The sequence below is a fragment of the Ictidomys tridecemlineatus genome, chromosome 4, assembly GCF_052094955.1.
Source record: "Ictidomys tridecemlineatus isolate mIctTri1 chromosome 4, mIctTri1.hap1, whole genome shotgun sequence".
In the NCBI taxonomy this organism is placed as follows: Eukaryota; Metazoa; Chordata; class Mammalia; order Rodentia; family Sciuridae; genus Ictidomys; species Ictidomys tridecemlineatus.
This window is the reverse complement of record NC_135480.1, coordinates 180543141-180555717: the sequence shown is the minus strand read 5'-3', so window position 1 is coordinate 180555717 and position 12577 is coordinate 180543141. Positions and strand designations below refer to the sequence as shown.

The window sequence follows — 12577 nt, the reverse complement described above, 5'->3', positions numbered from 1 at the left end:
TAACTGCTAGCGATGGTGAGCATTTTTTCATGTACTTATTGATTGATTGTATGTCCTCCTCTGAGAACTGTCTGTTCAGGTCCTTGGCCCATTTATTGATTGGGTTATTTGTTATCTTATTGTCTAATTTTTTGAGTTCTTTGTATATTCTGGTTATTAGGGCTCTATCTGAAGTGTGTGGATTAAAGATTTGTTCCCAGGATGTAGGCTCCCAGTTTATCTCTCTTATTGTTTCTTTTGCTGAGAAAAAACTTTTTAGTTTGAGTAAGTCCCATCTAAGATACCATCTCACTCCAGTAAGATTGGCAGCCATTAGGAAGTCAAACAACAATAAGTGCTGGAGAGGATGCGGGGAAAAGGGCACTCTTGTTCATTGCTGGTGGGACTGCAAATTGGTGCAGCCAATTTGGAAAGCAGTATGGAGATTTCTTGGAAAGCTGAGAATGGAACCACCATATGACCCAGCTATTCCCCTTCTCGGTCTATTCCCTAAAGACCTAATAAGAGCATGTTACAGAGACACTGCTACAACGATGTTCATAGCAGCACAATTCACTATAGCAAGATTATGGAATCAGCCTAGATGCCCTTCAATAGATGAATGGATAAAAAAAATGTGGCATTTATACACAATGGAGTATTACTCTGCATTAAAAAATGACAAAATCATAGAATTTGGAGGGAAATGGATGGCATTAGAGCAGATTATGCTAAGTGAAGCTAGTCAATCTTTAAAAAACAAATACCAAATGACCCCTTTGATATAAGGGGAGTAAACAAGGACAGGGTAGGGACGAAGAGCTTGAGAAGAAGATTTACATTAAACAGGGATGAAAGGTGGGAGGGAAAGGGAGTGAGAAGGGAAATCGCATGGAAATGGAAGGCGATCCTCAGGGTTATACAAAATGATATATAAGAGGAAAGGAGGGGTAAGACAAGATAATATAAATGGAAGAAATGATTTACAGTAGAAGGGGTAGAGAGAGAAAAGGGGAGGGGAGGGGAGGGGAGGGGAGGGGGGATAGTAGAGAATAGGACAGAAAAAAAAAAAAGATCACAGTTTAACAAACATGGCCCTCCTCCCTCCCCCCAATCCACTCTTCTGCCTCTGTCCAGGAGAAGGGGTACCGAGCACAGGACAGCAGAAGGAGGGATGCTCTGGACAGTACCTCTCCCAACAGGTGCTCTAAATAAATGAAGATATTTCTTCATTTATTTCTGACCTCACACTCCATTTTGCCAAGTACTGCCACATCTGTTGCCACAGAGCAATTCAACACGTTCTTTTAATTAAAAAAAAAAATCCTAGTTCGAATAAACATATTATATGATCACCTAGTACTAAAACGTGAAAGATGCTTTTCCACCATTTCCAGCAGACATTAATACTTGGCCTCATGTGCAGACCTTGATCTATGCACCACCTCCCCCATCTCTTTCCAACACCAGAGCACTCTAGCTGCAGTTTCTCTGGAGGATAAACTCATTTTTTAAAAAATTCCAGGGCTTTGTCTGCTCCCCAGAGTCACCCAGGAAATAGCACGTCCAATTCTGCAGACCAAACCTAGGCAATTTTCAGAGAGGAATTTTAAATTGACCTCAATGCTTCTCCAATAGTCCTTCCAGCACAACTGTGACACTGCCACAGTGGGCTCACTGTCGATCAATTCTACTGGGAAAAATGTATGGCAGGGTGTAAATTCCCTTCATCTCCCTTTGACTCAGAAAAAAAAAAAACGTAATTCTTTTCCAAAATTTAAGATCTCCAAGGCAAAAGTTTTATATAATCTGTTATTCTCAAACAGGCAAGGAAGACAGAGAATCACAGCTGAGCAAGCTCCTAAATTTCTTCAAGGTATTATTAAGACATACAATGAGTTCTCTTTTTGCAAATGTCCCTTAAATAATGGGTTGAATAATTGCATCTTTTAGCTAAATGGGTCTAGTTAAGAAGGAAGGAGAAAAAGTGGTCTTGGCAAGGAACAGAGAGCATATTCCAAGAGACAGAGGAGAGTTTTTTAAAAACTATTTGCAAACCCGTGATTTAAGAAAGTCAACAGAAACAATGCAGTCTCCTGAGTGGGTAAGTTAAGAAAGACATGACCACACCTATGCCGGAGAGGGAAAATGGAGAGATAGGTTCCTAGAACCTGGGAGACACAGGAAAGGGCTTTCTAAGAGAAGAGCTGCGGCCATTTGATAATGTGCACAGCCCTCCCGTGGCAACCTCACGGGGAGAGAACCAGGGAATAAATATCCTACCTCAGCTTCCACCACCCTCCCATCTTCCACCTCTACCTTTGATCAAGGGAGCCTGTCTACGTGGTCCATCAAGTCACTTCCCAGGGTACGAGGAAGGACGAAGAAAAATGGAGAATGGATCTGGAAGGCAAAAGAATATCCAGCACAGCCCTTGGGGCAAGTGAAAGGGGAATGAGCCAGCTTCAGGGAAGTGTCCACAGCCTGACCATCTGAGAATGGGCAGCTCCTTCACCTGCAGACACGGGTCCATTCTGCAGAGAGAGAGAGACTGCCTTGCCCTGTTCAGAAAGAAGAGATAAATACAACCAAGTTCACGGGGATGACCTTGGTCTTGGGAGTCACACCCACCCTGGCTTTACCAATACTGTGAGGAGGCAGCTCTAAGTCCTTGGGGAAATTACTTAACCTTTCGGAGCCTCAAGTTAATGTTTATCTTGTTGCATCCTTACAGGGTTTCTGATTGAATCCAGGAGCCTCTTTGGGTTGTTTCAATACTGAGGGAAACAAAAGGTGCCGAGCAAGAGGCTGAACATGGGAATGAAGTTCTTTTGTAGGAACTGGAGCCCTTAATTGCAAGGGGTGGGGAAAAGGAGTTTATTTTGAAATTGTATAAAAGCAAATCACTGCACTTTGGTTTCTTTTATCAAGGAAAGTGCACCACATAGGCCCATTCCTGAACTTATCTCATCCTTCATTTCACCCTGTTCCTGACCAACCTGAGCTTTCATCCATTCTCGCCCCTTCCTATCTTCAGCCTCCCGGACCTCCAGCTTTGAACTTTACCCCCTAGGGGATGCCGGGCAGGGATGAAGTGACAATATCTGTTAAAATTATTATGAGGCAATTTTAAAAGATGAAGTCTAAATGGCTTGTTACCTAGGATCACTGCATAGATGCAAAAGTAAAAATAACCATGGTATCAAAATAACCACATCAAAATGTCATGAGCTCAAATTACTTAGCCTCTCTGTGTTCCTTACTTTGCAAAATGGAGATGATATTCTGTGTTTCTGGCCTGGAATAAGGGAATACAGATGATGTCCATAAGCATCTGACACATAGTAGGTGGTGAATGGATGGTAGTTAGCAAATGTGTCTCCATTCTACCATGATCCAGTTGCATGACCTGTGGCAAATCACTTAATGTCTCTAAACATGTTTCCTTGCCTTAATTAAAGAGACCACAGCCAGCAAAGGGATGTGGTTATTCTCAAGTAGGTTTCTTTCAAGGAATCCTATCCTATCTAACTAAAGATAGGGACTCAGTAAAGGAGGACAGGGACAGTGGACTGACTGGCTTCCAATCTGGCCTCTCCACCCCCCTCACCATTGCCCCAGATTTTACCACCCAAAATGCATACCTGATGTATCAATACTCATTTGCCAAGAAAAACTGTAGTTTTCTCATGGCATATCCATTTCCCCTCTGCTAATCTTTTAGGGAGACATAAGGGGAGGATTAATCAACTGTATATCGAAAGCCAAAGGGGAATCACACAAGTTCCATCAAGGAGCTTTAGTGCCCGTCTTCCATCTAGTTTATCTTTAATTCATATTTAAAACCCAAAGGGAATGATTAGGGCACTGGGAGAGGGGCGAGTTTCAACAGTCTCTTCTGCTCTTGACAACTAGGTCACATCTCAACACCCTGCTGCCCCTCTCATCTCTACCCCTTCCCTTTCCAATTTAAAATGTCACTGTCTGCTGTTCAACCTGATGAAAGTTATGGCGAGGCAAGGAGAGTTAATGACTGTGGATTGCTTTAAATTGAAAACCCATGTATGTCGGGAGCCACCTTGACAGCCGAGTGCTTCCCTTGGAATAGCCTAAGTAATTAAGTTTAATATTTAAGCCAAGCATAAGGTCAGCTGGAACCTGTCCAGGTAGTACTTTCTGGAAACCCAAAGGAGCACAAAGTTGTACGTGTATCCTTTTATGATGTAGACTAGAATCGGGATGAATAAAGGAAAGCAGTCTCCTCTACTCTGCCACCAGAACAAACGCGTGCATTCATCTATTCTTCCATCCATCTATCCATCCACCCGCAAACACGTGTTGAACTCCTGTGTACCCGGTCCTGTGCCAGGTGCAGATGATGCAGAGGTTCCTACAGAGGTCACAGGCAGGGAGAGACAGACTGGTGCGCAGACCCTATTCCACACCACAACAGGGGCAGCAATAGGGGAAGACACAAGATACAAAGTAGACCAGTGACACAAACAAGGTCATGATTCACTCATGGAAGAGCAAGAAGGAAACAGTGGGCTTCCTGGAGGAGGCAACCCCCTGTAGGGAGAAGAACCCTCCAGGCAAAGTATGAGCAAGCCAAAGAAGGAGACATGAAATGATAAGCAATGCAATTTAACCCTGCCCTTCGAAGACACCGCACCGGATCATGAGAGCCTCAGGGATTCTAAAATCAAAGGTGGTCACCACCCTTGGCCCATTTGTTATACAGCCACAGCTAGACCCACAAGTGAATTATAGGCTTTTAACCTCCCTACAACCTTCTCAAGGGCTGGGGCATCTTTTCTAGTCTCCATGTGGAAGGCAACCTGGAATAACAAAGAACTTCAGCTCAGGAAGCAGACATAGCAAGGTCAACTCCAGCGCTCCACTGTGTCTCTGCAAGCCATGCGACTTCCCACATTTCAGACCTTCCCCTTAGAAACCAGAGATAATAGGGTCTGCTCACAAGTGTGCAGTTGATTTAATGAAATAGTTTATGAAAAACATAATAAATGTTCTTCCCTCCTTCCCTGAATACAGAACAATAGACAAAGAAGAAAAACATATTTGGTGAATAATAACAATCCACGAGATATTATGGTTGCTGCATCTTCAAATTTTCCTCTTGGATCCATCTCCAAAAATGTAGGAGCATCTCTTCATTACAAGCATCTTATCATCTGAACATAAATTTTTGCTTATTTCTTATATATGTTACAGAACCAAAGACTTTTTGATGAGTAGTTGAGAAATGCATGATTCTGGAATTTTCTACTTTGCAAAGTGCTAGGTTGACTAGATTTATAGTACTTTTTTTTTTCTTTCTTCCAATGCAGCATTTAGGTTTGAGTGGGAAAACCTGTTTATACAAACTATTAGGCAGCACCTTAAGCTGATCTTTAAAGAAACAGCAGTAGCTATCGTCTATTAAGCGTTGTCAGTGTATTCCATGGTTGTGCTGCTAAGTGGAAAGGCCAGAAACCTACAATTCTCCAGTCTTTCTTCCCCTCACCCCATATTACAAAATTAGGGCTACTTCTCTGTTGCTCTCTGATTATTATAAATGACAGAAGTTTGAATTCTGATACAAGGTAAGATTAATCCAGTCAGTATCCCCTTTATCTTTGCTAATGAGCAAGTAAACAGATCTCATGGAATAAGGGTCTCCTCTTTTACATACAAGAGATGCTTGGGCATAAATTACATCCAAGACCACATACTGTTAGTAGTTCTTGCTTTTCTCCTAGTTAAATCCAATGAACTCATGAATATTTACAAAACCAGAATATTTACTATGCAACTAGAAGGTATAACAGTTCTCAAACTGATTAGAACTATTGTGAGAGAGTCTTCCATTTTTTCAGACTTCCAAACACTGTGGGGGGGTCTCATGAAAAGGAATTCTTCCCTGATCTCCATTCCCTGTGCAAAGTAGTTGCCTCCAGGCTCTGAAGAGTCCTGCTTGAAATAAACAGAGAAGGCAAGGAAATGGGTGAAGACTGCCATCTAGTGGCTCTATAGAGAGGTGTTGCAGAATATCACAAAAGCTGTCTTTCGTTTCTCACAAATGGCATTAACCAAATACAAGAATGTGAGAAATTGCCCCAACTTTTCCTCCAAGGCTTCTATGGAGACTTCCTCCCCATGCAGCGATGGTAGGAGTTGCTGGAATTTCAGCAGGTGCTGGATGAAAAGGCAGCATCCTGGAGGAGCCTGGAGCCCTGACAATAGAGGGGACTTCCCTTAGGAGACTCACGTTTGCCTCCTCTCCCTATCCTAGCTTATGAAAATGCAAGACTACTGCTATGGATTGCATTATGTTCCTACAAAACATGCTGAGATCCTAAGATCCTAACCCCCTGCACCTAATGGCCTGGTTTCAGACGTAGGGTCATTGCAGATGTGATTAGTTGAGATTCACATATTTTACGGTAGGGTGGGGCCTACTGTAAAATCCACTCTGACTGGTATTCTGATAAGAAAACAACTACCGAGCAAAACTAGAGACACACAGGGAGAATGCTGTGTGATGACAAAAGCAGAGAATGGATTTCGGCAGCTGCAGGCCAAGTGTATCGGTCAGCTTTCTGTTACTATAAGAAAATACCTAAGATAATCAACTTATTAAGAGGAAACAATTTATTTTAGCTCACAGTTTTGGAGGTTTCAGGCCATGGTCAGTGGTCCCTGCTGCTGTGCTCATGGCAAGGCAGCCCATCATGGCAGGGAGCACACGTGGTAGAGGCCAAACTCCTCTACACCGCAGCAGAGATGCAAAGGAGAGGAAGGAGTTCTGATTCCACCGACTCCTTCAAGAGCACACCTTCAATGATCTAAGTCTTCTGAAAGTTCCACCTCCTCGCAATAGCTCGGAGCTGGGGACCAAGCCCTTAACACTTGGGCATTTGGGAGACATTCAAGACCCCAAACTACAGCACCATAGAATGCCAAAGATTCCCGGCAACCCCCTGAGAACTAGGAGGATGTAAAGAAGGACTGCCTTACAGGTTGCAGAAGGAGCATGTTCCTAGATTTGAGGCTTCAGAGCTCCCACATACTGTTAGAGAACCTAGTACACCAGCCTGCCCCCTCCAGGGCCTGCCTCCCCTCGCAGAGGCCCTAGGTTTCCAGACACACGTGTGGTTGTCATTTTGCTCCTCTGTTCTCACAGCTGCCAGGCCCTCACCCTGCTCCATCCACCCTTCACAGTGCCAGGTGGATTTTCCAGAATATTATTCTGTTTAGAACCTGTGCTTTCCCTGCCAAATAGAAAACAGATGTCTTAGCCCAATAGTCAACACCCTCCATAATCTGGTTTGTTCCAGCACACCTGATACTTGGCTCATTAAAACACTTGGCCCACGTCCATTTTTTCATTTCTGCGATTGTCGTACTAGTCCACCTCGTCTCCATCTGGGTCAAACACTTACTGAAAATAAAAACTTAGGAAAAATAATAAACACTTCCTCCAAGTATTCCCCACAAAACTGATTTCTAAATTCTCTGAGTTCTTGGAGCTCTTTGCCCTGACCTCTTGGAGGACATCTTTCATTTTTTTATCTTGTGTTGTAATTCTCTTCTGCTTTAATTCACTCAGGAGTCAGTCAGCTTTCTGCGCAGGGATCATCTCTGAATGCCCTCAGTGCTTTACATGGTTGCCTAAATGAGGTCCTATAAGAAATAATTCATTCTGTCCTTTCTGCAGTTCAAGACAATGTCTAACCATCCACTCCCTTGATCTTCCTGCCCACACTGTCCACCTTGAAGTCCCTGTTTGGCTCTTCCTGCCCCAGTGCCTTTGCATATGGAGTTTCTTCTGTCTGGAATACTCATCTCTTCCCAGAAAACCTGGTTGACTTTGTCTACTCCTTGAGATTTTAGCTTGATCATCACTTCGCCAATAAAGGTTTCCTGCTGTGCAAATTCTCCTAGCACCACATCCCTGTCGTCTGTAGCACTCAACACAGGTAGTGCGTCTTGATGTCTATGGATATGATAATTTGGTTAATGTCTTCTTTCTGAAACTCTAAGTTCCATAAAACAGAGACAGCAAAGGCGACCGTTGTATCCTTCTCACCTAGGAGATGCTCCATAAATATTTGTTGAGAAAGCAAATGAAGAAAAAAATAGGAAGAGAGAAAAGAAAAAACAAAGAAGTAGAAAAGAGAAAAGGAGACATGATATAAACATATTGAGTACCTAGTGTGTGCTAGCACTATTTTAAGAGGCATCTTAAATAAATAAATGTTTTTTCTGAGATACTATCTCACATACACCTGCAGTAACACTGTGAACATGATATCACTCCTGCCTTGAAGATGGGAAACCTCATGTTTGGAAACAGTTTACACTCGTGGTTGTGGCCAATGTCAGTACCATGAGATGTTAAATATGGTGACAGGAACTACCGTAAGGAGGGGAGAGCTTCCAGCTGAGTCTCTATATCTCCTGTAAAGCTTCTAGAATGAACGTGTGACTCAGAAACTCATTCTCCTGTCGGACATGGAAGAGGAAGCTGGACAGGAGCCTCAGGTCTCATCCTTTCCATTTCTGTCAGTTGTATTTTCCAATGTCAGTTATTTTTGCATGTGACCATGTCATAGTTCTTAATCTGAAAACCCTTGAGGCAAAGAAATGAAAACTTGCTGAAATCGAATTGCCATCAGGCTTCTGGTTTCTTCCAAATCATCGGCCTACCCTTTTAAATTACTTACCACAGTGAATGCCCTGTGATTCACATCACTCCACAGTGATAAACAGAAAGAGTAACAAATAGTGTTTTCCATGGAAATGGAAATGCTTAAGAATAATGCCTAGAGGAAACTTTAAACCACGGCATTGGGTGCCATAATAATGCAGAATCGTAAAGTTTATGAAATGCAGAACAATGGGGAACTCAACTTCATGTGAACTAAATCTCCAGCTCCCACATAATGTTACATGCTCTACTCCGTGAGAATAAACGATTCTTCCTGCACATTGGAGTCATTGAAGTGGCACCATCTTGCCGGTATTGCCTGTTGGTTCATTAAATTAGTTAATACTTATGACAAGTTTCTACGCCTATAAAACACCTATCTACATTACCTTATCTGTCTGCCTCTCACAATAATCTTGTGCAGTAGACAAAGCAGGTATAGTTATTGTCACCATTTTACAAATGAGGACATTGGGGCTGGCATAGTGATGGCTACTGTGGCCTCACAGCTAATAAGAGGCAGAAGTGAGACTGGAGCTATACCATTTAACTCCTGAACTCTCTCTGCCACCCCATTGTTGCCTCCAAATTGGGGACTCACACAGAGGAATAGAGCTTAGGAAGAGTGTCCACATCAGTGGTTCCTTTCTCAAAAAGACCATCAGGGAATTCCTCAGGGCAAAGAGAGAAAGAAATCTGTAAGTGTCTGATGGGTCAGGGATGGTCATTCTGTGGTCCTCAATCCTGCAATGGGAAGTCTGTGATCAGTCCTGGAAGAGTTCTGAATGGAGGAGCCAAAATTGATGCTGGTAAAGCACTTAAGAGTCATATGCAGCAGACTGTAACTGATATCTAAGGAGTGTTTGTTAAAATGACAGACCTACACTTATGTGCCTGGAACTGCCAGGTACTCTTGCTCTAAGACCTCATCTTTGCTAGCATGGCAAATTATAATAAAGTTAGCACGTGAACAATGACCGTTGGGGTTTGGATCCAAAAAGATGTCTCCTGAAAAGCTCACATGTTAGGCAATGCAGCAATGTTGAGAGGTGAAATGATTATGAGAGCTATAACCTTGTTAGTGGATTAATCCATTTGATAGATTAATAATTTGAATGGACTATGGGTGGTAAATATAGGTGGTAAATATAGGTAGGTAGAGCATGGCTACAGGAAATAGGTCACTGGGGTCACTATATTATATATATGGTGATATTTTTATATTTATATATCTATCTCCCTGGGTACTCTCTCCCTCTGCTTCCTGGCTGTCATGAGCTAGGTAATGCTCCTCTGCCATACCCTTCCACCATGATGTTTTGCCTCGCCTCAGGCCTAGAGCAATAGAGTTGGCCAACCATGGACTGAACCCATAAACCCAGTAAACTTTTCCTTAGGTTTTGTCAGGTATTTTGGTCATGGTCACCAAAAGCTTATGCAATAGTTAGAGCAGGTATAGTTATTATCACCATTTTACAAATGGTGACTAATGCAATGACAATAATACATCATATTGGTTAATCTCTGTTTAAATCCTTGTAAGACTATACTATGCAGTAGCCCCATTTTTTTTGTATGGGAAAACCAATGTCAAGCAACTAGTTCAACATCTTACTATTAGGGGGACAGTTAAAATTTGATGTTGAGTTATCCTTTTCACTTTCCACCCTATAATGCTTCTTTCAGATCTTATTATTTCAGTTAGCTGAAATTTAATCATCAAATATTTTCGCTTCCCAATCTTTCTTTTTCCCTTAACTGCCTCAGTCTATCCTATTCAATATGAGAGCTAATGAGCACTCAAAATGCTAGAAGTATAAAATCAACATTTAGCAAAACAAAAATTGGGTAAAATAATTCATTAATAAATCATAATATTGATTACATGTTGAAAAATGTAAAACATGAATATAATTTAAATGTTATTAAATAAAAGATGTTATTAAATATATCAATTAATATATTTATATTAATATAAATTAATTTCATTTTTTTAAAGAGAGAGAGAGAATTTTTTTTAATATTTATTTTTTAGTTTTCGGTGGATACAACATCTTTTATTTTATTTTTATGTGGTGCTGAGGATCGAACCCAGCACCCCACGCATGCCAGGCGAGTGCGCTACTGCCTGAGCCACATCCCCAGTCCTCATTTTTTGCTTTTTAATGTAGTTACTAAAAACATTTAAATTATATAGATGACTAACATTATGCTTCTATTGGACAGTATTGCTATAGATTACTGTTTCAAATTTCATCAACTTTATTCCCCACAGGCTGACATCAGAATAAAATAGGAATAAATGTTCTTCAGTTTGAATTATTCTCACAGCATAAGCCTATAACAAAGATGTTCAGACTCTGAGTTCTGTGGTATCTGACAGACTGCTTTTATCATTTACCATAATCCATGGCAAAAATAATCATTTATATATGATTAATATATATGATTATATATGATTTATATATGATCTCCATCCTGTTGCAAAACCAGAATAACCTGGTATTTTTATGTCATATATACATATATTCTATTTCTATAATATATATTCTATTTGGCTTTGTTTTATAATATATTTTATAAATATATTCTATTTAGATTTATATAATTACATATCAATATAACTAAATGAACAGTTTTGTTAAGTAATGTTTACTCAGAGAAATGAATTTCCCCTTACTAATATTTTCTCAATTATCTCCCTTTCTATTTTTTTAACATTGGTTGCAACCCACAAAATTAACTTCCCAACCTACTAATGTGTTTCAACCCGGTGTATAAAACTAGGCGCAGCGTCTGCAAGTGAGATACTGATTTAACCTACACAAAGGTGAAAGGATTTGGGGGATAAATAACAAGTTTACTTAGTTGAACCTGGCAGAAATTCATTAGCGAGTGGAGGCCTGTAGCTACAGCAAATCCTGTGGCCCTATCAATTGGTCAAATTGAGGGAGTTCTTCACACAAAATGACTCCTCCCTCCTATGGAGTCAGCACTAGTGGTCATATCTAATGTCCAGCTATTGGACCGTCTGCTCACCAGCACCTCTTTTTATAAGGAAGAACGAATACTTCTTTGGCATTTGCTCTTCTTACCGGATCCCCACTCAAGATCAAGGTCCAGCCAGGAGGTTCAAGTTTCCGTCTACTATAGGCCATGTCTGATGACTGGGGAGTGGGAATCCAATCCAATTGAGACCAATCCAAGCCTGTTTCTGGGATTTGTAGGCATCTAACCAGAACAAGGGAAAGTCAGTCTTCTAATGATAAAACCCCCAGGGTCTTAACTTGGAATCTGTCAGTGGTCAGGTTCTCTGCCATGTGGCAGAAGCTCCTTCAGCATAGAAGAGAGTGAAGCAAAGAGAAGCAGAGGTGAGAGACACAGAGATAAATGGACCCAAGTCTCTACAGGACTAGTTTTATGAGCACACAGCCCTTGTGGTCTCACAGGGTCCCCTATCTGGTTTGATGCTCTTCTGTGGATGAGTTGAAATGTATAATAAATTTCAAACAAAAAGTTCTTACATTTTCATTTTATTCTGTGCTTACAAACTATATTACTAACCCTGTGGCCTGGGTTCCAATTGTTCTTTAAATCCAACTGGATCTTCACCCTTCCTCATACTGAATCGTTTATCTCTTTTTTCAATTATGTGAAATTCTTACCAAAAATGTTTTTGCTCAGCTCCTTAGAAGTTGGTTCTCTTTAAACCAAGGATCTTTAATGACACTGTGATTAAAAACAGAAGATCGGGCCAATAACACAATTATAGAAACCCTAAACCACCTTGACCCAAAGATAGAGTTCTGTTGCTGCCCCTGAGGCTTGTTGACGTCTCAGAACCGTAGCTGTAGGACCTGTGTATCTCCCTGCAGAGTCCAGAAAAAT

General features: G+C 41.2%; 1 protein-coding gene across 2 annotated transcripts in view; it reads left to right on the top strand.

Moving 5' to 3' along the window:
- Positions 1-12577, top strand: part of Grin3a (glutamate ionotropic receptor NMDA type subunit 3A) — a 163678-nt gene that overhangs the window by 127058 nt on the left and 24043 nt on the right. The gene's annotated exons all lie outside the window — the stretch shown is intronic.